Source organism: Thunnus maccoyii, chromosome 16, assembly GCF_910596095.1.
Source record: "Thunnus maccoyii chromosome 16, fThuMac1.1, whole genome shotgun sequence".
Taxonomy (NCBI): Eukaryota; Metazoa; Chordata; class Actinopteri; order Scombriformes; family Scombridae; genus Thunnus; species Thunnus maccoyii.
The window spans coordinates 29,569,524-29,590,551 of record NC_056548.1 but is presented as its reverse complement, the minus strand read 5'-3'; the positions used below and the strand labels follow the sequence as shown (position 1 = coordinate 29,590,551).

At 40.0% G+C, this 21,028-nt stretch overlaps 1 long non-coding RNA gene and 1 pseudogene across 3 annotated transcripts; both read right to left on the bottom strand.

The window, feature by feature from the left end:
- Window positions 1-2,181: 2,181 nt before the first annotated feature.
- LOC121880546 lies at window positions 2,182-13,600 on the bottom strand. Of its 3 annotated transcripts, XR_006091582.1 has the most exons (6): window positions 12,755-13,589; window positions 12,366-12,515; window positions 7,232-7,339; window positions 6,723-6,882; window positions 2,930-3,051; window positions 2,182-2,391 (listed from the first exon to the last, which is right to left on the bottom strand). It is a non-coding gene; the product is annotated as an uncharacterized LOC121880546 (long non-coding RNA). The 3 variants fall into 3 exon arrangements; XR_006091581.1 differs by having other exon boundaries at window positions 6,723-7,339; window positions 12,755-13,600; XR_006091580.1 differs by lacking the exon at window positions 7,232-7,339 and having other exon boundaries at window positions 12,755-13,577.
- Window positions 13,601-14,437: 837 nt separating this feature from the next.
- On the bottom strand, window positions 14,438-15,977 carry LOC121881136 (annotated as a pseudogene).
- Window positions 15,978-21,028: the final 5,051 nt, after the last annotated feature.

Genomic DNA, 21,028 nt, shown 5'->3' with positions numbered 1-21,028 from the left:
GCTTTCTCCTCCAGATAGGGATTGGACAAATTTAATATAATTTGGAAAAACTTGATTAAATATACATTGCCAATCAGATCAGACTCTATATGATAGAGTGCACAAATTCGAGAACCCCTTGTTTCATCACTATTTTGAAATGTTGTTTTACTTAATACACTGGTAACATGTTTAGAATCTCTACTCCGACAGAAGTAAAATTTAGGGGTAGATGTATATACAGTATCTTGAAATCAGTCCTTTTATTTTATTTTCATTTTGTTTTAATTTTTAGTTTATCTTTCATGTTTAAAGAAAAAATAAGAGACAATAAATTGTTTGAATATGTGAATATCTACTACTTCTATTACTTATACTCTATTCTATTCTATTACTTATATATATATACAATATATGCATGCAAACTGCTGCCTGTTTAGATTTACATTTATACAGTGACACAGTTTTCATTTCTCTCATGGTTGTTAACATTCATCTCAGACAGCCCCAAATCACACTAAGTATCATAAATGTTAGTGAGTGAAACATTTTTTATTTTATTTTGCAGGGTTCTAACATAGTTTTGTATTTGTCTCACCTATGTAACCTAGGAGACATTGCTTGCAGCCCAATGACTATCTGTTTTGGGATCCTCAGTCATTTTGGATTTTTGCCTTGTAGTAGTTTGATCTATTGAACAGAGTGTCATGTTATTCCTTGTAAGAATCTGTGTTTCAGCCAAACTTCTGTCTCAGCAGTAGAAAACCCAGGGAAACTGTACAGATGTGTCCAGTGGATGCTGCTGATAAGATTTCTAGAGAAAGATGACGGAGCAGAGCTACAGTTTTGGGAGCTAATAAGGAGAGGTGCATTTGAGCGGCCTTGGATAAGCCCGAATCTGTATTTAGCTTGATTGTTGGCCATCTGTGTCTAAGCTGAAAAATATTTAAAGGAGACTCTGGAGCCAGTGAGAGAAATAATTAATTGCTTATGAAAACAGGCCCTTGCCAAAGACCATATAACAAGAGCCCCTGCTAAATGAAGCATCATAATGTAGGAATGTCCAACATGAACCCTATCAGACCAAAGCGCCTTCACTTTTCCATATAGGCAGCCCAGCGTCAGGATCATAATGAAACCATTTGGTGGGTTTGGATGTACAGCTTTTATTTCTGGCAGCTGCTCCTGTTCTGCTTTATTTGCCTTGTAAACCAAAACACCAAACACTTCAAACCCAACACACAGTTTATTTCAAATTTCTCTTCACTAATCAAAATGTAGCAGGCACATAATTAAACCACTACAAAAGTTTTGTCATCATCAGAAACCTACAGTAATTAAGTCAAATGATGCAGGAAGTTACATTATATTGTGTGTGTGTGTGTACGCGTGTGTGTGTGCGTGCATACATGTGTGCATGGTCCAGGTATTCCTCATGTCGTGGGGACATAAATCTGTTTACACAGTCATGTTGTGGGGACTCGCCTCCCTAATGAGGACAAAAAGCAAGTCCCCTTAATGTTAATCAGTAATTTTAGGGTTAAGACTTGGTTTTAAGTTAAGGTAAGTTTAGGGTTATGTTAAGGTTAGGATAAGTCTCCTGGAGATGAATGTAAGTCAAGGTAATATCCTCTGAAGTGAATGAAACATGACTCTGTGTGTGTGTGTGTGTGTGTGTGTGTGTGCTGCTTAAATGTTTGCAGTTTTCACAGGCTCTGTGTCTCAACTTGCCGTAAAAAAATATCAGTTCAAGTTTTTAATAAATAGCATATTTAAATCAACTGGTCAATTCATGTGTATTTAATAACTTTGTTACAATATTGCATGACTTGCATGAGTAATACAAACATCGCGGCCTGCTGCTGAGTGTAGTACAGCACAATGTAGCATGCCCTTTTCAATCAAGGAATGAGGAATATAGAACTTTTATTTCCACTACCAAAACTGAGTATTGATAGTACTGAGGAATTAAAGCTAGTTTATCTGCTAATTCAAAATTATCAGGCATATTAATATTTGAAATAAATATTCCTTAGTATGTAAAGTAAAGTAAAGTATTTAACAGTTGTGAAAAAAGGAAAATTGTATGTGGCAATGTGAAAGCACAGAGCTGTATAGTATTAGTACTAATATGTACTATTAAATATGTTGTTATAATTAGTTAATCTAGGACACAAAATGCAGGACACAGACTTGTAGATAGAAGCAGTTTAGAAAAGAATTTATTGCAAAACAGTTTGGTTCAATATCATCAGATTCCAATATAGGAGCAGCTCTGTATAGTTTAAGCAGGTTGAGGAATGAGGTTTGCAGCAGAGCTGGGCAGGCAGTGAGTTAAGGACCCAGATGAGAGATGGGTGACAAGGACGAAGCTGGTCATGGCAGGCAACTGTGGCAGACTGGAGTGTAAACCTGGAGCACAGGGAGACTCAGAATTAGTAATGTGCAAACTGATATGAGGAACAACATACTCAAACTGGCCTTGACGTTTGTACCACATGGTAGACTGAACAATCTGGCAGTCTGGATGGATGAGCTGGGGTTTTATTCTGAGTCTGTTGTTCTTGTGTTGTGTAGAAGGTTGCTATCAGGCTCAGTGTGACTATAGACAGGTGACAAATTAAAGGAAAAAACAGTTCAGGTCTGAATGCTTGACCCCTACAGTGAGGGGATCTGATGGCTCTGTTATGCTGTGGGGAACATTTTGCTGGCATGGTTTGGGTCCACTTAGTTAGCTGTCAACTGGATGTAGCCTACTGGACTGCCTCGACTGCTGCTAGCTTAGCTAGGTTTGTTTTTAACCTGGTGGTTAGTTAGCCGATCGCTTTACTGAGGATTCTAAGCAATTTTTGCCTTTGGATTTTATTCTTCTATCCCCGGTTGAGGAGCTTGAGGGACAATGCTTGAGTATTAAAGATAGGAGAGGTTTCTACAGTTTAAATGGACTTACCTCACCCCCTCAACAATGGCCATAGCAGATGAAATCTCCAATATTAAGCCTGAACTCTCCTTCATTAAAAGTCTCATAAATTATCTCCTCCAGTGGCAGTCACTGCTCCAAGACTGCTTGGCCTGTTTGTTGAAAAAACATTTTTGTTAACTGAAATAAAAATAAAAATGAATTTAAAAAAAACAAACTATAACTAACTGAAACTGTATTGTGTGAGTACAAAACTGACTAAAGCAAACACAATTATAGAGAAAACGTTCTTAGTTTTTGTCAGTTTATTTCATACATAAGCTTAGTATTCTGGGTGGATATGAAATCTAACTTCTAATTTTTTTTGCTGTGCCAGTTTCACACCAGCTGGCGGCACAGTGGCACAAGCAAGGATCACCTCACAGTCCACTGCATGTTGCCAATCCATCCATTGCTGGCATCATGGTGGTAAAATCAGGTGCCAGAGTCCCATTTGGGATTACTTTGAATATGACTGTGTCACAGATAAGAGCAAGTGTCTTGTAGTGGAAGGTGATAAAATATGTGGAACATTTCTCAAAGGAAAAATCCCACAAATCGTAAAGTCCGTTAGAAAATCTTGCACAAGAAGGCTAACCTAGTTTACCTTGACAAGGTAAGGGAGAGCGGAGTCAGAGTTGGAGGAGTCAGAAGCGGAGGGTGAGGAGAGTGGAGGCCTCAGTGACTGTGGTTATAGCAAATACTTTATTTGTCTTAATAATTTAATAATTTCCTTTTTTTATTTTGAATATTACATTTCACATGGATATAAACAGCACTGTCAACTTTAATTTGATATTTCCCCATAGAGTTCAATAGAAAAAAAATGTACAGAATGTAGATAGCCTATATGCTGCAGAAAGGCTGGAATTAGAACCTGATGATAGATATCAGGGTTTGGTCATGTTTATACAACAAGCTTCCCCAACACTGGAGATGCCTCTAATGAACATGTGGTCCCTTTATTTTTTCTTTTCAAACTAAAATGACTGTAATGATATTTAGTCTTTATTGGCATGAAAAACTACCAATGCTTTTGTACTTGGCTGAGGCTCAGGAGGTAGAGTGGGTTGTCTACTAATTGGAAGATTGGTGGTTCAATTCCTGGCTCCTCCAGTTCACATGTCGAAGTGTCCTTGGGCAAGATGCCAAAGCCTAAATTGCTCCTGATGGCTGTGCCATCAGCATGTGAATGATTAGAATCCCTCTGATGGGCAGGTTGGGACCTTGCATGGTAGTGGGTGAATGTGACTTGTAGTGTAAAAAGCGCTGAGTGGTCGTAAGACTAGAAAGGCGCTATACAAGTACAGTCCATTTACCATTTATTCAATTGTCCTACATCAGTAACCAACAGTATCAAATAAGCCTGCTCAAAATTGTCATGCTAGGGTCACAGCAATTTTCCAACCCAAGTAGGATACACCTGTTAAAACTGGTGCCTTGCAAGGTAAGCCTATTTTAGCCGAGGTTCAAAAGTTTGACATTGACAGTCTGCACTTTGACATCATAGTTACTGTCATTTCATATAATTTCATATCCAAGATAAAAATTAACAATGAAGACACAATATTAAACAATTTGTCATACTGTGGAAAAAAGTTTATGGAGCTCACAGTGTAAGAAATTAAATATAATAAAATAAGTAAGCGTAAATGATGATCCCTGTCCTAGAACAGCCCTTACTCATGAATCAATTTTTATTAAATCAAAGACATGGCTCAAGTGGATTATAACAGAAACACAACTGTACAACTATTTTTTTGTGCATTTACATTTGATGCTTAAATTATGATTGTCTGTGTTCTCTTTTTGCTTTGCCAAGGACTTGACCTGCCAGATGATGGGGAGAACAACAAGTTCCAGAGAATGCCATGCCTGGCCCACAACCTTCAGCTCATACTCAAAGATGCCATGAAGCACCCAAGTGCTGATTCAGTCATAACGAAAGCAAGAAATCTGTTACACACTGTGAGGAAATTGTTAGTGGCAAATGAAGAAATGATCAAAAGGTGTGGCAAAACACTGGTCCTGGATTGTAGCACATGCTGTAACAGCACTATTGATATACTGAGAAGACTGCTGGAGACCAGAGCTGAACTAAACCAAATGCATGAGGATTTGGACATGGACACACCTCTCACAAGCAATTGGACTAAGCTGGAGAACCTTGTCAAGCTGCTTGAGCCCTTTGCCATTCACACAGTCCAGCCTCAGAGTGACAGCCAGTCACTCTCACAATAGTGCCATGCCTGTTCAATCTTGAGGCACACCTGCTGGCGACTACTATTGGACAGCATTTACCTAAAGTGCTGCTGAAGTCCTTGTGAGAACATTTCGCTGGCATTCTTAGCCCTGATTCCACACAGCTTGGTGCTACACCAGCTGGAGCCTGCCAAATGGATCCAAGTGTCTCACTGGTTCTTCAATCACCAGACACAATGCCCCTGAGGATGGCAGCACAGTCTCTTGTGTAGAACCTGACAGCTCAGTATAACCCAGCTTCTGCTTCTCATGATGATGTTGCCACTACAAGGGCCACTCAAACTCCAACAGGAGTCTCTCTTACTGTCCTTCAGAAATACCGCTTCCTTCCATCCTGTTTAGAGGTCACAAATCATCCACAGTCATCCACAAATCAGCCTAATGTGACCAATAATCTGTTGACCAAAATTAAGAAGCATGTCAACGACATCAAACAGGATGTGTTTAATGAGACACCATTGCAGTTCTGGAGATTGAGAGGCTGTCTATCCAAAACTCCAACAGGAGCCTGTGGCATTGGATCTCCTTAGTGTCCCTGCCTCACAAGCCTTTGTGGAGTGCATTTCCTCTGTGTGCAGACTGCTGTCAACTGTCCTTAGAAACATAACACCCACATCTCTGGAGCAACGTGTTTTCCTCAAAACCAACAAGAAATTGTTGCTTGACTGAACTACACCCATCTCTCTCTTTCTCACCCACCCACATTCACACACACAGTCACACACACACACACACACACACACACACACTTGAAATCTTGAAAAGCCGTATTTGAAACAGCTGATTCATTCATAATGCAAGGACTTCATTTTTTTTTAGTTTACAATGTTGGACACATAGCTATATATACTTAGAAAAGCAAAGCACAGGGAGCAGTATCTTGCCAGCTATTTGGCTCTCAGTGTACTTCTGGGTACATGTGCACTTTAAGTGTCCAAAACATTCACTGTATTCATTGTATATTGTCAAGTACAACATGTGAGGTATTGTATTGTTAATCATCTGCAATGATTTGCCATCGAGCTGCAGCATCTGCATCTAGTGCTGGGCAGCCCAATTCGATTGATTAACTTTGAGTTGGTTCATCTAAATGAATCAAAAGTCTAGAGTTTATTGGGTTCTTGAGTTTTTTTCATTTTTTTCTCAGAGCTCCCTGAGACTCCTGACTCCCAAGCAATGTCATGTGTGGCTTGTGAATGGGTTTGATACATGCTGTTCTTGTGTGTCTTTAGCCTATTGGCTATTTTGATTTTTACCTGGCACACTACCTGCACCTCGCCTCAGAAGCAGAATTACATGCATTTTGCACTTAAGGCTGCATCTTTTGGTCTGTTGTTGTTGTTGTCTTTTATAGTTGTTTTGTGGATAGTTCGTCTGTCCTAACTGTGAATAGATTTTTCTAAACGATGTGATGTTTTGTTGAGTTTTTATTACACATTACATTTTCTGACCTTGTCGAATCTTGCCCCTGAGAAATGGCCCATATCACAAAAAAAAAACTAAAACTAACACTGAAACTCACCACCTCAGCTGTTCTCAGTTGAAGTCAAGTGCCACTGCTCCCTGCCTCAGAGGTTGGCTACTGCTGTCACCTGCCAGCTCCCTTTCAATCTTGCGGCTTACACGGATGGGGGTAGCTCTGTGCCTGAAATCTTGGTGTTGGGCAACACCTTTGCAGCCCCCTAGCCAGAACAAATTGAACAGGGGGGCATTCAGTTTTCAGAGGGGGGCCAGACTGTAAGCATGTTTGGAAATGTATACTTTTACAGAGTAAAAATGCCAATACCACTATGTGATAGGAGAACCGCTCATATGAAGACAATGCTTAACAACCCGTGCTTTGATACAAAAGTGAATCACAAACTTATTAATTACACAGTCTTAACAGACAAAGGGTTCGCTAGCGGTCTGCATCAGAGTGCATCACAGCGTAGCACAAGCATTTTCTAATACAAAATTAATGAACAAAAAACAGAATTTTGCAGAAGCAAAAGCTGATTAATTTAAACAAAATGCCACAACACAACATACCAAGTCTGAGTTTAAATGGGTTTGTAATCTGTCCTGAGCAGCATAAGCATTGTTGGCCTCAGTAATGAACTGTGACTCTTAAACCTTGGCTCTCTCACCCCCCTTCCTCTGTTGGGAAAAAAAAGCAAACTAGCAGCCTAGCTTACTATGTCCACCCCTATAGTACTGCAAAAGTTACCTATGACAATTCCAACTCTGAAACAAGAATTAAGACACTAGTCCAGCCTTAGCAATGCAACGAGCAAACAGCATTGAGAGAGTGAGAGTTATCACCAAAACAGAAAACAGCAAATTTCTTAAGCAAAATACAATCAATCAATCAATCAATCTTTATTTATATAGCGCCATATCACAACAGAAGTCATCTCAAGGCACTTTTCACATAGAGCAGGTCAAGACCGTACTCTTTAATTTACAGAGACCCAACAATTCCCCCATGAGCAAGCACTTGGCGACAGCGGTAAGGAAAAACTCCCCTTTAACGGGTAGAAACCTCAAGCAGACCCCGGCTCTTGGTGGGCGGCCATCTGCTTTGACCGGTTGGGTTGAGAGAGAGAAAGAGAGAGGGAAAGGGGGAGGGGGGACAGAAGAAAACAATGACAACAACAAACAACAACAAGCACAAGCAGCGACAGCCAGGGAAGGATGCCATCAGGACTGTGAAGGACCGCGAAGGTTCGGCCCGGGAGTCAGGTTTTTCTGTGAGATGAGAAAGCACAAAAAACTCCGGGGAAGAAGCAAAGTTAGTGACATGCATTGATGTTACATGAATGCATACAGATGGAGAGGAGGAGGAGGAGAGAGGAGCTCAGTGCATCATGGGAAGTCCCCCAGTAGTCTAGGCCTATAGCAGCATAACTAAGGGCTGATCCAAGGCGAGCCTGGTCGGCCCTAACTATAAGCTTTATCAAAAAGGAAAGTTTTAAGCCTACTCTTAAACATAGAGAGGGTGTCTGCACCCCGGACTGAATCCGGTAGATGGCTCCATAGAAGAGGAGCCTGATAGCTGAAGGCTCTGCCTCCCATTCTACTTTTAAAGACTGTAGGGACCACCAGTAAGCCTGCATACTGGGAGCGCAGTGTTCTAGTGGGATAATACGGTATTATGAGCTCTTCAAGATATGATGGTGCCTGACCATTAAGGGCTTTGTAAGTTAGGAGAAGGATTTTAAATTCTATTCTAGATTTTACAGGAAGCCAATGTAGTGAAGCTAAAATGGGAGAAATGTGGTCTCTTTTTCTAGTTTTAGTCAATACACGTGCAGCTGCATTCTGGACCAGCTGGAGAGTCTTTAGAGACTTGTTAGGGCAGCCTGATAATAAGGAATTGCAATAATCCAGCCTAGAAGTAACAAATGCGTGAACTAGTTTTTCTGCATCGTTTAGGGACAGGATGTGCCTGATTTTTGTGATATTACGTAAGTGAAAAAAGGCAGTCCTTGAAATTTGATTTATGTGGGAGTTAAAGGACATATCCTGATCAAAGATAACTCCCAGATTCCTTACGGTGGTGCTGGAGGCCAGGGTAATGCCATCCAGAGCAGCTTTATCATTAGATAATGTGTTTCTAAGGTGTTTAGGGCCAAGCACAAGAACTTCAGTTTTATCTGAATTTAGTAGTAGAAAATTGCAGGTCATCCAGGTCTTTATGTCGTTAAGGCATGACTGGAGTTTGTTTAATTGATTGGGTTCATCTGGCTTCATTGATAAATATAATTGGGTATCGTCTGCGTAACAATGAAAATTTATGGAGTGTTTCCTAATAATATTACCTAAAGGAAGCATATATAAGGTGAATAGAATTGGTCCAAGTACAGAACCTTGTGGAACTCCGTGTCTAACTTTTGCCTTCACGGAGGATTCATCATTCACATGTACAAACTGAAATCGGTCTGATAAATAGGACTTAAACCAGGTTAATGCAGTTCCTTTAATGCCAATTAAATGTTCCAGTCTCTGCAAAAGGATTTGATGGTCAATTGTGTCAAATGCAGCACTAAGATCTAACAGGACAAGTATAGAGACAAATCCTTTGTCTGATGCAGTTAGGAGGTCATTTGTGACTTTCACCAGTGCTGTTTCTGTGCTATGATGCGCTCTAAATCCTGACTGAAAATCCTCAAATAAACTATTGTTATGTAGAAAGTCACATAACTGATTAGAGACTGCTTTCTCAAGGATCTTGGATAGAAATGGAAGGTTAGATATAGGTCTATAATTGGCTAAAACACCTGAATCAAGAGTAGGCTTCTTAAGAAGAGGTTTAATTACAGCTACTTTAAAGGACTGTGGTACATAGCCTGTTACTAAAGACAGATTGATCATATCTAGTAAAGAAGTGCTCACTAAGGGTAAGGCTTCCTTAAGCAGCCTAGTTGGGATGGGATCTAAGAGACAGGTTGATGGTTTAGCTGAACAAATCATTGAAGTTAGTTCAGACAAGTCTACTGGAGAAAAACAGTCCAAATATATGTCAGGATTTACTGCCGTTACCAAGGTTCCTGTGTTTGGGGAGAGAACGGTGCTTGTTGAGGGCAGGAGATGGTTAATTTTGTCTCTAATAGTTAGAATTTTATCATTAAAGAAGCTCATAAAGTCGTTACTACTGAGAGCTATAGGAATACATGGATCAGTAGAGTTATGACTCTTTGTCAGCCTGGCCAAAGTGCTGAAAAGGAACCTAGGGCAGTTTTTATTCTCTTCTATTAATGCTGAGTAATAGGCGGCTCTGGCATTACAGAGGGCCTTCCTATATGTTTTAAGACTATCTTGCCAGACTAAGCGAGAATCTTCTACTTTGGTGGAACGCCAAATCCTTTCCAATTTTCGCGATGTTTGCTTTAATTTGCGGGTTTGGGAGTTATACCATGGAGCTAACCTCTTACGTTTTATTATCTTCTTTTTTAAGGGGGCGATGGAGTCGAGTGTTTGTCTTAGTGAGCCTGCAGCACTATCAATAAGATTATCAATTTGGGAGGGACTAAAGTTAACATAAGAGTCCTCTGTAGTATTGAGACATGGCAGTGAATTCAGTATTGACGGAATTGCTTCCTTAAATTTATCTACAACACCATCAGATAGACATCTAGTGAGGACATTTTTATCTAATGGTGTGTAATCCAGTAATAGGAATTCAAAAGTTATTAAAAAATGATCTGATAAAATAGGATTTTGTGGAAAAATTAATAAATGTTCAATTTCAATCCCATAAGTTAGAACAAGGTCTAGGGTGTGGTTAAGACGGTGAGTGGGATTATTTACACACTGAGAGAAGCCAATTGAGTCTAATAATGAGAGAAATGCAGTGCTGAGACTGTCACTATCAACGTCCACATGAATATTAAAATCACCTACTATAATTACTTTATCTGTACTAAGGACTAAATACGACAAAAACTCTGAGAATTCAGATAGGAATTCAGAGTACGGGCCAGGAGGACGGTACACTATAACAAATAGAACTGGCTGTAAAGTTTTCCAGGTTGGCTGGGAGAGACTAAGAACAAGGCTTTCGAATGAGTTATAATTAAATTTAGGTCTAGGGTTGATGATTAGGCTTGAGTTGAAAATGGCTGCAACTCCTCCTCCTCGGCCAGTGTCTCGAGGAATATGAGTATTAATATGACTGGGGGGAGTGGATTCATTAAGGCTGACATATTCTTCATGACACAGCCAGGTTTCAGTGAGACAAAATAAATCAATACGATGATCTGAAATTAAATCGTTTACTAAAACTGCTTTAGATGAAAGAGATCTAATGTTCAAGAGTCCACATTTAATTATCTTATTTTGTTGTACTATTGCAGCAGTGGTTTTAATTTTTACTAGATTTTCATGAATGACTCTTCTTTTATATACTTTGGATTTAATTGATTTATGTGGTCGGGGGACAGACACAGTCTCTATGTGGTTTTGGGTGGGTAACTGCTCTAATGGAAGCGCAGAGAAGCGTGTAGGACTGCAGCTCTGCCTCCTGGTCTCAACTCTGGGTTGTCATGGTTTTGGTTTACTAATAAACTTGGCCATATTTCTGGATATGAGAGCAGCTCCATCCAAAGTGGGATGTATGCCGTCTCTCCTAATCAGACCAGGTCTTCCCCAGAAAGTCTGCCAATTATCTATGAAGCCCACATCGTTTGCTGGACACCACCTCGACAACCAGCGGTTGAATTGTGACATGCGGCTATACATGTCATCACTGGTCAGATTAGGCAGCGGTCCAGAGAAAATTACGGAGTCCGACATTGTTTTAGCAAATGTACACACCGACTCAACATTAATTTTGGTGACTTCTGATTGGCGTAATCGGGAGTCGTTGCCGCCGACATGGATGACGATCGTACCATATTTACGCTTATTCTTAGCCAGCAGTTTTAAATTTGACTCAATGTCGCCCGCTCTGGCCCCAGGAATACATTTAACTATAGCTGCTGGTGTCGCTAACTTCACGTTTCTGACTATGGAGCTGCCAATAATCAGAGTTTGTTTCTCAGCGGGTGTGTCGCTGAGTGGGGAGAACCTGTTAGAAACATGAACTGGTTGGTGGTGAACCGTGGGCTTCTGCTTAGGGCTATGCTTCCTTCGGACAGTCACCCAGCCGCCCTGGCTTCCCGGCTGCTCGGGAGCTACCGGGGGAGTGGGAGCTACGCTAGGTCGGCCCGCACCGGATACTAGGGGCTGGCTAACTATATTAGCAGCTGATTGTTTTTCCATGGTGCGGAGCCGCGCTTCCAATTCACTAAGCCTTGCCTCCAGTGCTGCAAATAGACTACACTTATTACACTTATCACTATCACTAAAGGAGGCAGAGGAGTAACTGAACATTTGGCACACCGAGCAAGAGAGAGCAGGAGAACGAGAGGGAGAGAGAGAAGCCATCGCTAACTGCTTAGTTTGAGTTAGCTGCTAGTGCTAGCTGCAGAGCTAAAGTGACTAACAACTTGTGCGATTAGCGAGAAAAGTCGTTAAGAGAAAAGCGCTGAGAGTGCTTGTGTAAAACTAGCGAAAGTTTAAATATACAGCAGATATTAATCAACAGTAATGTGATATATATAGGAAAATCAACTGAGATGAGAGCAGCAACAGCGCTATCAGTATACACAGTCGGCAACCGGAAATGATACAATACGCTTACCGTAGCACGTCAGCACGTCCGTCTCCCTGGCCAGGCGTTTGGCCTTCACTGTTACCGGATCTCAACTCCAAATCCTCACATAAGATGTGTGTGTACCTCAGTGGAATATGGTGACAACGGGCTGGGGTGCAAAATGACAGCCACCACCTCCTGCCACACAAAACCAACAAAATTTTATGTAAGCCTACACATCATGTTAGTGCACACACAGCCAAGCAACCATTAATAATGTGCATAATGAACGCTGAGTTGGTAAATTTACAGATTGACCAGTAATTTTGCATAATGACCATTTTCTCAAATAATCCTTAACATATACAAAACAGTGTCAGCGGTGGCCTGAATAAAATCAGTTGGCACAGCTACCTATTAGATTTTAAATAACTTACCCTTTGATGATTGTATTAAGTAACTTGAAAAGGAAGTCCTGGAGTTGAGAAGAATCCTTGGTTTTCTGCACCAAATTAAGCTCTAGTGACGGTCTTCCTTTGCTGATTAACTCCATTTTTTTTATTAAAAGTTCATCTTGAAAGTGGCTAGATAGTACAGTCACTAGCCAGATGGTGTCGAAAGCTGCAGTGGGGTTGAGGAGGATGAGAATACTGAGGTGACCAGAGTCTGAGGAGAGGAGGAAGCCGTTTGTGACTTTGAAGACGGCTGTTTCAGTGCTGTGCTGTGAGTGGAAACCGGAAAGGTTGAGGATTTTATTGAACTTATTCCAACACTCATCAAACTTCACCCTTCAGTCCATACTGTGATAGTGTATGCCGGAACTAAAGACATCATGCCTAGATGATCAGCCAAGCTGCACCAGGACATTGAATGACTATGCAGCACAATCGAGAGTCTGGGAAAAAGCTATGTAAATGTCTGGCCCCATACCCACTCTTTCAAAGGGTGTTGAACATTTTAGTCATCTTTTTAGCCTCCACCAGTGGCTGCAAAATTTCTGTTCAGCAGCAGGATATAACTTTATCAGCAATTTTGATTATTTCTGGACTAAGCAGGATTTCTACAAAATAGATGACTTCCACACAAATAAGAAAGGAACAAGGCAACTAGTTTCTAATTTTATCCATTTTATAGCTTTTAATTCTCTCTGACACACATCTCAGCACGACCCTTCCCACTCTCTAACTTCTCCTTTCTTCTACAGTGAGGGTCCTGCTGGCCTTTTCTGTGATTTTAAAGCACCATTCCTGTTGTGACCAGTGAAAGAAGGAACAGGTGTTAAGCAAGCCATCTTTCTCCCCGTATGGTCACTCCGTCTAAGCTCATTCACATTCTCTGCTGGCCTATGTCTCCTCCACTGCCCCATGCCAAAATGCCAAATATATTCAAGACAGGGCTACTCAATGTAAGATCTCTGCTAAATAAGTCTTTGTGTTTCATTTAATCACAGAATCTGGACATTTTTATGATAACAGAATTGTGGGTGCAACCTGAGGATTTTACTTTTCTAACTGAAAGCCTCTCCTCCTGGCTACTCTTCTTTTCACCAGGGGGGAGTGGTAGCTCTTTTCTTCAGAAATAATTTCAATCTTTCTTGTATTGACTTAGGACTGTTTTTGTCTTTTGAGACATTTCCATTTGTATTTAAGGTGACTAGCCAGTGTCTGTGCCTTCCAGTCTACAAACTCCCCAAATTTTCTTTTGGTTTTATAAACAAATTCTCAGAGCTCCTATCAATAATCTTACCCAAATATGACAGGTTTTTGATTCCAGGTGATTTTAATATTCATGTCTGCTGCACCTCTAACAGTCTAAGTGCTGATTTTTTTTTTATCCCTGATTGAGTCTTCTCTCACCTACTGGGCACTCTCATTGTCAGGGCAATTACTCTTGATCTTGTTTTATCTTATGGTCTTACATTATCTGACTTGAAATGTTCTGATCTTTGTATTTCTGATCACTATTGTGTATTGTTTTAATTTGGTTTCACCTCCTTGTTTTAGCTGCTCATGTACACAATTACGATCTAGACTTTTTAATTTTACCACCGTCAATACTTTTAGTAAGGCCTTTAACACTATCCCTTGCAAGATATAGCCCTTATTATCAGTGGATTAGCATTAACTAATTTCAATATAATCTGCAATTCCATCTTTGGATGGAGGCTGCCCCAGCTGCAGCCTCAGGTGGATCAGGGCAAGTTTCAACCCCCTGAGTAGGCGCTCTCTTCTTTGAATGTATGGGGTTATAAGTGCCTTTCCCAGCTGCTCCAGGTTCTCCCTCCTCTTGTTCCGCTTATCAGTCATCCAGGTAGGGTTGATCCTGTTCCATGTCACAAAGGTATTGTATAAGAACACATCAATGATGTAATGGAAGATGACCAGGGGCCAGCGTCATCTTCTTGCAGCTGTAAGTTACAATCACCTTGTCCAGGTTACCACGCCTCCCTTGTTGTGGTTGTAGTCCAGGATGATGGCTGACTTCCTGTCCTCATGATCACTGATCTCAGCCATTTTGTGCAGTGTGCTCAGGAAGACCACATTCTTCTTCCTCTTCAGGAGGTAAGAAACTAGAGTGGTGGTGGGGGTGAAGGGAAACTTTGATGAGAAGACCTCTCTTCCCCCTTGTTACGAGGAGTGCAGGGGGAGCTCAGGTTTGTTTTTTCTAACTGTGCCAATCATGGTGATCTTCCTGTTCAGGAGCTGCTGGCTGAGTTCATCAGAGGTTAAGAAACTGTCACACATGACATTGTGCCCCCTCAGTGCGTCACAGGCCACTATATCTTGATGCCAGACTTTGCTGGCTTGCTGGGTGTATACTGCCAAAAAGGACAGTGACCGTTTTACAAAAGAGATTACTATTAGTAGTATTATCAGTGTCACAGAAAACAATCACAAAAATCGATGAAATTACAGCAATAAAAAGCAGTGAAAACCTCTGAATGTAACCAGTTGCGCATCCACTGTTATTTCAGGCCCAGGTGTGTAGAGGTCTGGCAGATGCTCTACCCAATTCTCCCAGACCTCTCTCATGGCCACCAGTTTGTCTTGACTCATGGTTATGAAATTGTAGCATTCTTGAGAAGGTGTGAAAGACTTTCAGGGGCATTGTAGCATGTTAAATTGCCCTTCCACTCTGCATCCTAGAGACTAGAGGTAGCCTCACCTCTAGACCTATACACAGCCACTAAGATTAACAGCCCTATATAGGCATGCGGGTCAATTTCATCCATCCTTTTCCAGTTGTCTCCATATTTGCAAAAACCCTCCAAATTTGTCATCGTCAGGATGATTTTTTTGATGGTTGGTATGATGAATATGTAGAATGTTGAGGCAATGTCCTGGGCATGGGCAACTGCATGTCTTGTGGGCCCTGGTTTCATCTTTATGACATTTTGTGCTGCCATCCTGCCCTGGTTGTTGTATGGCGACAAGGACCATGTTATTTTGCTGTTCTTTAACAAAAATGTCTCTCTTTCAGCCTGGGGGATGTCTTCATTTCTTCTTCATCTGATGATGATGCATCGTGCTCTGGGTTGTATTCCTCCCGATCTTCTTCTTCAGATACCTCCTCCTCTTCTAAATCTTTGTTCACTTGTTCCTCCTGGACATCTGAAAAAATCAGATCTACGACCTGTTGGGCACTGAAACCTGCACTCATGGCTTCAGCAAAGAGAGAACTAGCAGCACTGTCATCTACAGCACTTTTATAGCCTCTGACTGTATTGTTTAGTGAGTGTGTGTATGTGTATGTGTGTGTCTGTGTCTTTGTGGTTTTTGTGGTGTGTAAATGATTTTAAAACTGCTGGGTCAAATGACCCTAAGACAATCTTTGTACCCTGGTGGTGTGCTGCTTTCATGGAAATATGAGCAAAGGTGATGTTTCACTTTTTCTAATGTTGGGGTCACTCTAGGAAAAGTCATCAAATTTCAAGTTGAAAAAAGATCATTTAGGGGATTTTCTCTGCTGTTAAACATCGTTGCGGGTCATTTTTGACCCTGAAGACAACACAAGGGATAAACTATGTGTGTCACCAGCACTTGTAGCAGCTGAAGTGTTTTCTGTAGTTGTAAGTAACGCAGTCCTGGTGATTAGGCTGTATCAGTCATTATAACACAGTCCAACCAGTGTGAAGCCTCTCGCTCTTTGTCTTATCTGCGGCTTTTGTGCTGGTATGGGAGCATACAGTAGATGTTGGTGGCACAGCATGCCAAAGCAAATGCAGCAAAATGTCTCTGCCACACTGGATTGATTAAGTCAGAGATCTGACAGGGAATTAGCTGTGTGCACTGCTGATGTCATCAGTTTAACATCCATGGCCTGGTATGGGCTCTGCAGACTGTGAGACTGGACTCATTTCTGATTATTCACCACATTTGTGCAAACTGTTTGTTCATGGATGGTGTTTTTTCTGATGAAAGTATGTTGCTGTGTTTGCATACAGAGGACCTTGGCTCTCATTCATTCTCTGCTGAAAGATTTATTTATTGTGATTCTCACTAATGGCATAAATAAACCACTACACATAATACAACCACCTGCCTCTTTAACTGAGCAGTGTTGTTAACATTAACCTTAAGAAATCAATTAGTTGAAAATCATCACTAATTATATAATGTAAGCTGGCTGAGTTTAACAGCAATTACCTGTCACACTTAAAAATAACAAAACAAGAGCAGAACCAACCAGAGCTCCTGTCTCTCAGCCTGTTTCTGGCTGAGTGATAGAGAAGATAGAGAGAGTGGCGATCTATTGACTCTATAAAGCTTGCTGTGTGTTCATTGCATTTTTTTCTAAGGTAAGAAGTTGAAATCAGCTGTGATAATGAATTCTCTTCTATTTTTCATTTAGCAATAACTATCACAGGATATTGACACCATGTTTTACAGCATTTAAGCTCCCTACCATCTAGCAAATTAACAGATTTAACAAACTAATTTCTTTTTTTTAGCTTTTTCATCTTAACTCATCATTTTCTTTATGTTGTGTGTTCTATGTTATTAATACCAAAGCACTTTCAGTTTCACTAACAATGATAAGTGTGGTACAAATTAAATATATTATTATTATTTATTATTATATATGATAACAGACTGTAGCTGAACGTTATATCACAATCACCAGCACCAAGTGCTGGGTGCTGAACCAAACAGCACCTCGGTAGTCGAGATATATTCACAGATTTGAACTTCCTGAATCAATAACTCATAAGTGCAACAGTGTTAAAACACAAACAACGCCTCTTGTCTACCGTAGTAAGGTTGACAACGAGCCACAACGTAATTATTACCCAAATGAGCCGTCCTCCGAGCTGGACAAATAAAATTGGTCTCTATGTACAGCTGGCTGTGAGACGAGTGCACAGGGACCATCTAGAAAGTGCAACACCAAAAAGAGATACTACAACAATATTCAAAAACTTCACTCTTATATAGTGTAGTCTCCCCAAAATCACTTAACATATCAATGGTCTCCTGTTGGTTTTACTACAACACTGAGTTTTGAAAAATGTACTTTTGCATAATTTTGGGGAATTTAAATATTCATTAACTTCACTTATACAGTGTAGTGTCCCCAAAGTCATTTCTTCATTAATTACATCAAATTACATAGATAATGAACACACATTTCTTTGGTTTATTTTATTGAAGACAATTTCACTTTCAAATACTTTATTTATTTATTTATTTATTTTAACAATATTGGTAACATTGATAATCAAAATATAATTCATCTGTGTATTTTACTCAAGAAGATTGCACTTTAGCACCACAAAGCAATTACGCTTAGGGCACCCAAATGGCAGAGGCCCTGACCAATACTACGAATGTGTCAGCTAAGATTAGTGTGTTGGCAGTGGTGAAACAAGAAATATGATGCTGAGTATCGGCCAGTAATATAACACTGATATAGACCAATAAAATAATAATAAAAAAATTTAAAAAACATGTAAATAAAGAGTTTGACAGTTTACAGGCAGTGGGATAGATGACTGATTATACAGTATGTAGAATATGGCTGTTAGGCTGTTAAGTTATTTCACTAGACTGTCAGTTTTTTACTTTTTTTACATGAACATGTTTAATAAAATATACAGTATATGCTTGTATCTGTTCTACAGTGTGTTTATTTTGTCATATTCAACAGTGAATACCCAGACCCTCTCAGAGTGTTGGTGCATCCCCTGCAGCACAAGTGTAATAAAGCTTCAACTGTAATTTTATATAAAACAGATATGGAAGTCATGTGTGTGTATTCTGGATTTAAATTACTGGATGTGCATCCTGGTATATGTCAAGATGGGCCTCAAGGTACTGTATATGCATCCCAACATTGTATCAAGTACATTTTAAATTGACAGTAAAGGGTTTTCATGTTGGTCCTTGCAGTCAACAACAGAACAATTAGCTTTGCTCTAATCTTGGACATTTTATGTGATAACCAAGAAATAACAATAGTGGCCAAAGAGGTAGATCTAGGTAGATCTTGCTATTGTTATCTGAGCCCCGTGGACCGCAATCAGCAAATCAGAATGGCTTTTTGAAACACTTACTTCCTGATACATGGAGAAAGAAGGGAGGGTCTTTTCTCATACTTTGTGAGTTTGTAGACACACTGACAACATCTATCTATGTGTCTAACCATTGGAAAAGAGATATTATGTTACCTTTAACATGTATTTGTTTAATCTGTACAAAGAATTTGTTGTCTCGCAGGCTCCAGGAAGTTGCTGTGCCCAGCCAAGAAATAGTCTGGCCCATAATAACACCACAGCATGTCATTTTTACAGTTCAGATTTTGTATGGATTAAAAATACGACATAACATGTTAATAAGTTAGCTTTAAAGGTGCTGACAGGTGGATTTTGTGGTTTTTCAGTCTTGTTCTAAGCTAAGCTAGCAGGCTGCTTGTGGTGATATCAGTCTTCTCATAGGCCTATAACTCTCGGCAAGAAAGCAAATAAGCGTATTTCCCAAAATGTCAAACTATTCTGTTAAAACAGTGCTATGCATTGGGTGATTATTGAGAATGGTGATACAGTGATTGGTCTGTGTGCGTGTGTGAAAGCAGTCAAGTTTTTAACTTCTCTCTCAAGCTTTATTTTCATTTGACACTATGATGGCAGGCTATTTCTTGTCTTCAATCAGAAACACTTTTGACTTTAGACATGGTCAGTACATTCTAGTTTGCTTGATTTTAAGTCAGTTTACTCTGAGATAGTAACCCTAATGATGTCATAGTTATGTCAACAAGGTTATCAGCTTGGGTTTGGAGATTACAAACTCATAACAGAAAGCTTGCATTACAAACTGGAGGTGTGGAGTTTGAAATACATGGACATGTATTGTAGGTTCATGTTTTTTTTTTGTTTGTTTTTTTTTTGTTTACATCTGTCTCGATGTAATTTACCTGCTCTCACCTGCAATGATTATTATTATGATTATGCCCTGGCACCTCACCTCCCTTGAGTATATGATTGTGATTATATTAGTTAAATGGTCCTATATAAGGACTTGGGTTAGAAAGTAGACAAAAAGAAAAAATGCGGGGAAAAGTATTTTGGATTATTACTTTAAAAGAGGTTGAAGATGTTTCATTCATTTTATCACATGCAGTTTTGCTAGCAAGTGACATAATGACAGCTGAGAGTGTATTGAATGTCTATGTTGGCAGTAGATGAGTGTGCAGCTCTAAGTTAACACAGGCCTGAACTGGACCTTCTACAGGTCCAAAATGTCTATACATATGACGCAATACTTGTGATTGAAAGTGAACATGAAATTGACTTAAAGGCAGAAATTGAAAGTCAAACAGTGGTGCTTGTGTCAGTAGGAACAGCAGCTGCAGTTTTTACATGTTTCTCTGTTTCTTTATCACGGAGCGGGTATCATGCCATCAGCGATTTATTGGTTTAATAAGGGAAGGAGCTGAAAGTCAGGTGTTGGGTGTTGGGGACAATAAGAAGGAAAGTTTTGTATGGAGGAATCCTTCACAGCTTCCAGTTGCCAATTTTCAAACAATGCGTATTTGTCAAAGAGATGATTTTGGAAAACACCTTTCATTCTTTTGACGCATTTTGGGATCGCTTTCAGTTGCCAGTGTGGGACAATATTCCTTTTGTTTGACTTTCTCTGTTTCTTCATCTCCTAGATAGAGACAGGAGATAAGACACAGCCAGAGGTGAGACACACACTTAGGTATGGGTGCACATATGTCACAGTTACACTAATTATCCACAGTTATAAATAATTCCAACACAGACAGCTTTCAATCATCCAAATCACTCACATCCAAAATGCTTTAGTGAGTGAACCATGTGGGTGGCAATTCTTTACCAGAATGTTACAGACTCATTCAAGATCTTATGATTGAACACTGTCTTGCCGCTCTGTAACAAATTAAATTGTAAAATGTCATACCACACTACTTCTAAAAAAGACAGTTGTCCATGGTTAAAAATATCTGAGCTCACTGGAGACATGTCTGGCTTATCATACTTTTTCATTTTCTTTGATACAATAAGACATAGAAAAGTGTTCCAGCAACAACACACCTGGCAAAAGGTCATCTAAAAAACTATGTGAGAAGGTCAACAGTAAGGAGGAAGTCATACAGTGAAACAGTAGATACTTGCAGTCGGATTTAAGGAAACTCAAGTTGTATGTCATGAGAAGATTCAGCTACCTCCTTTACTGCCTGTACCAGGAAGA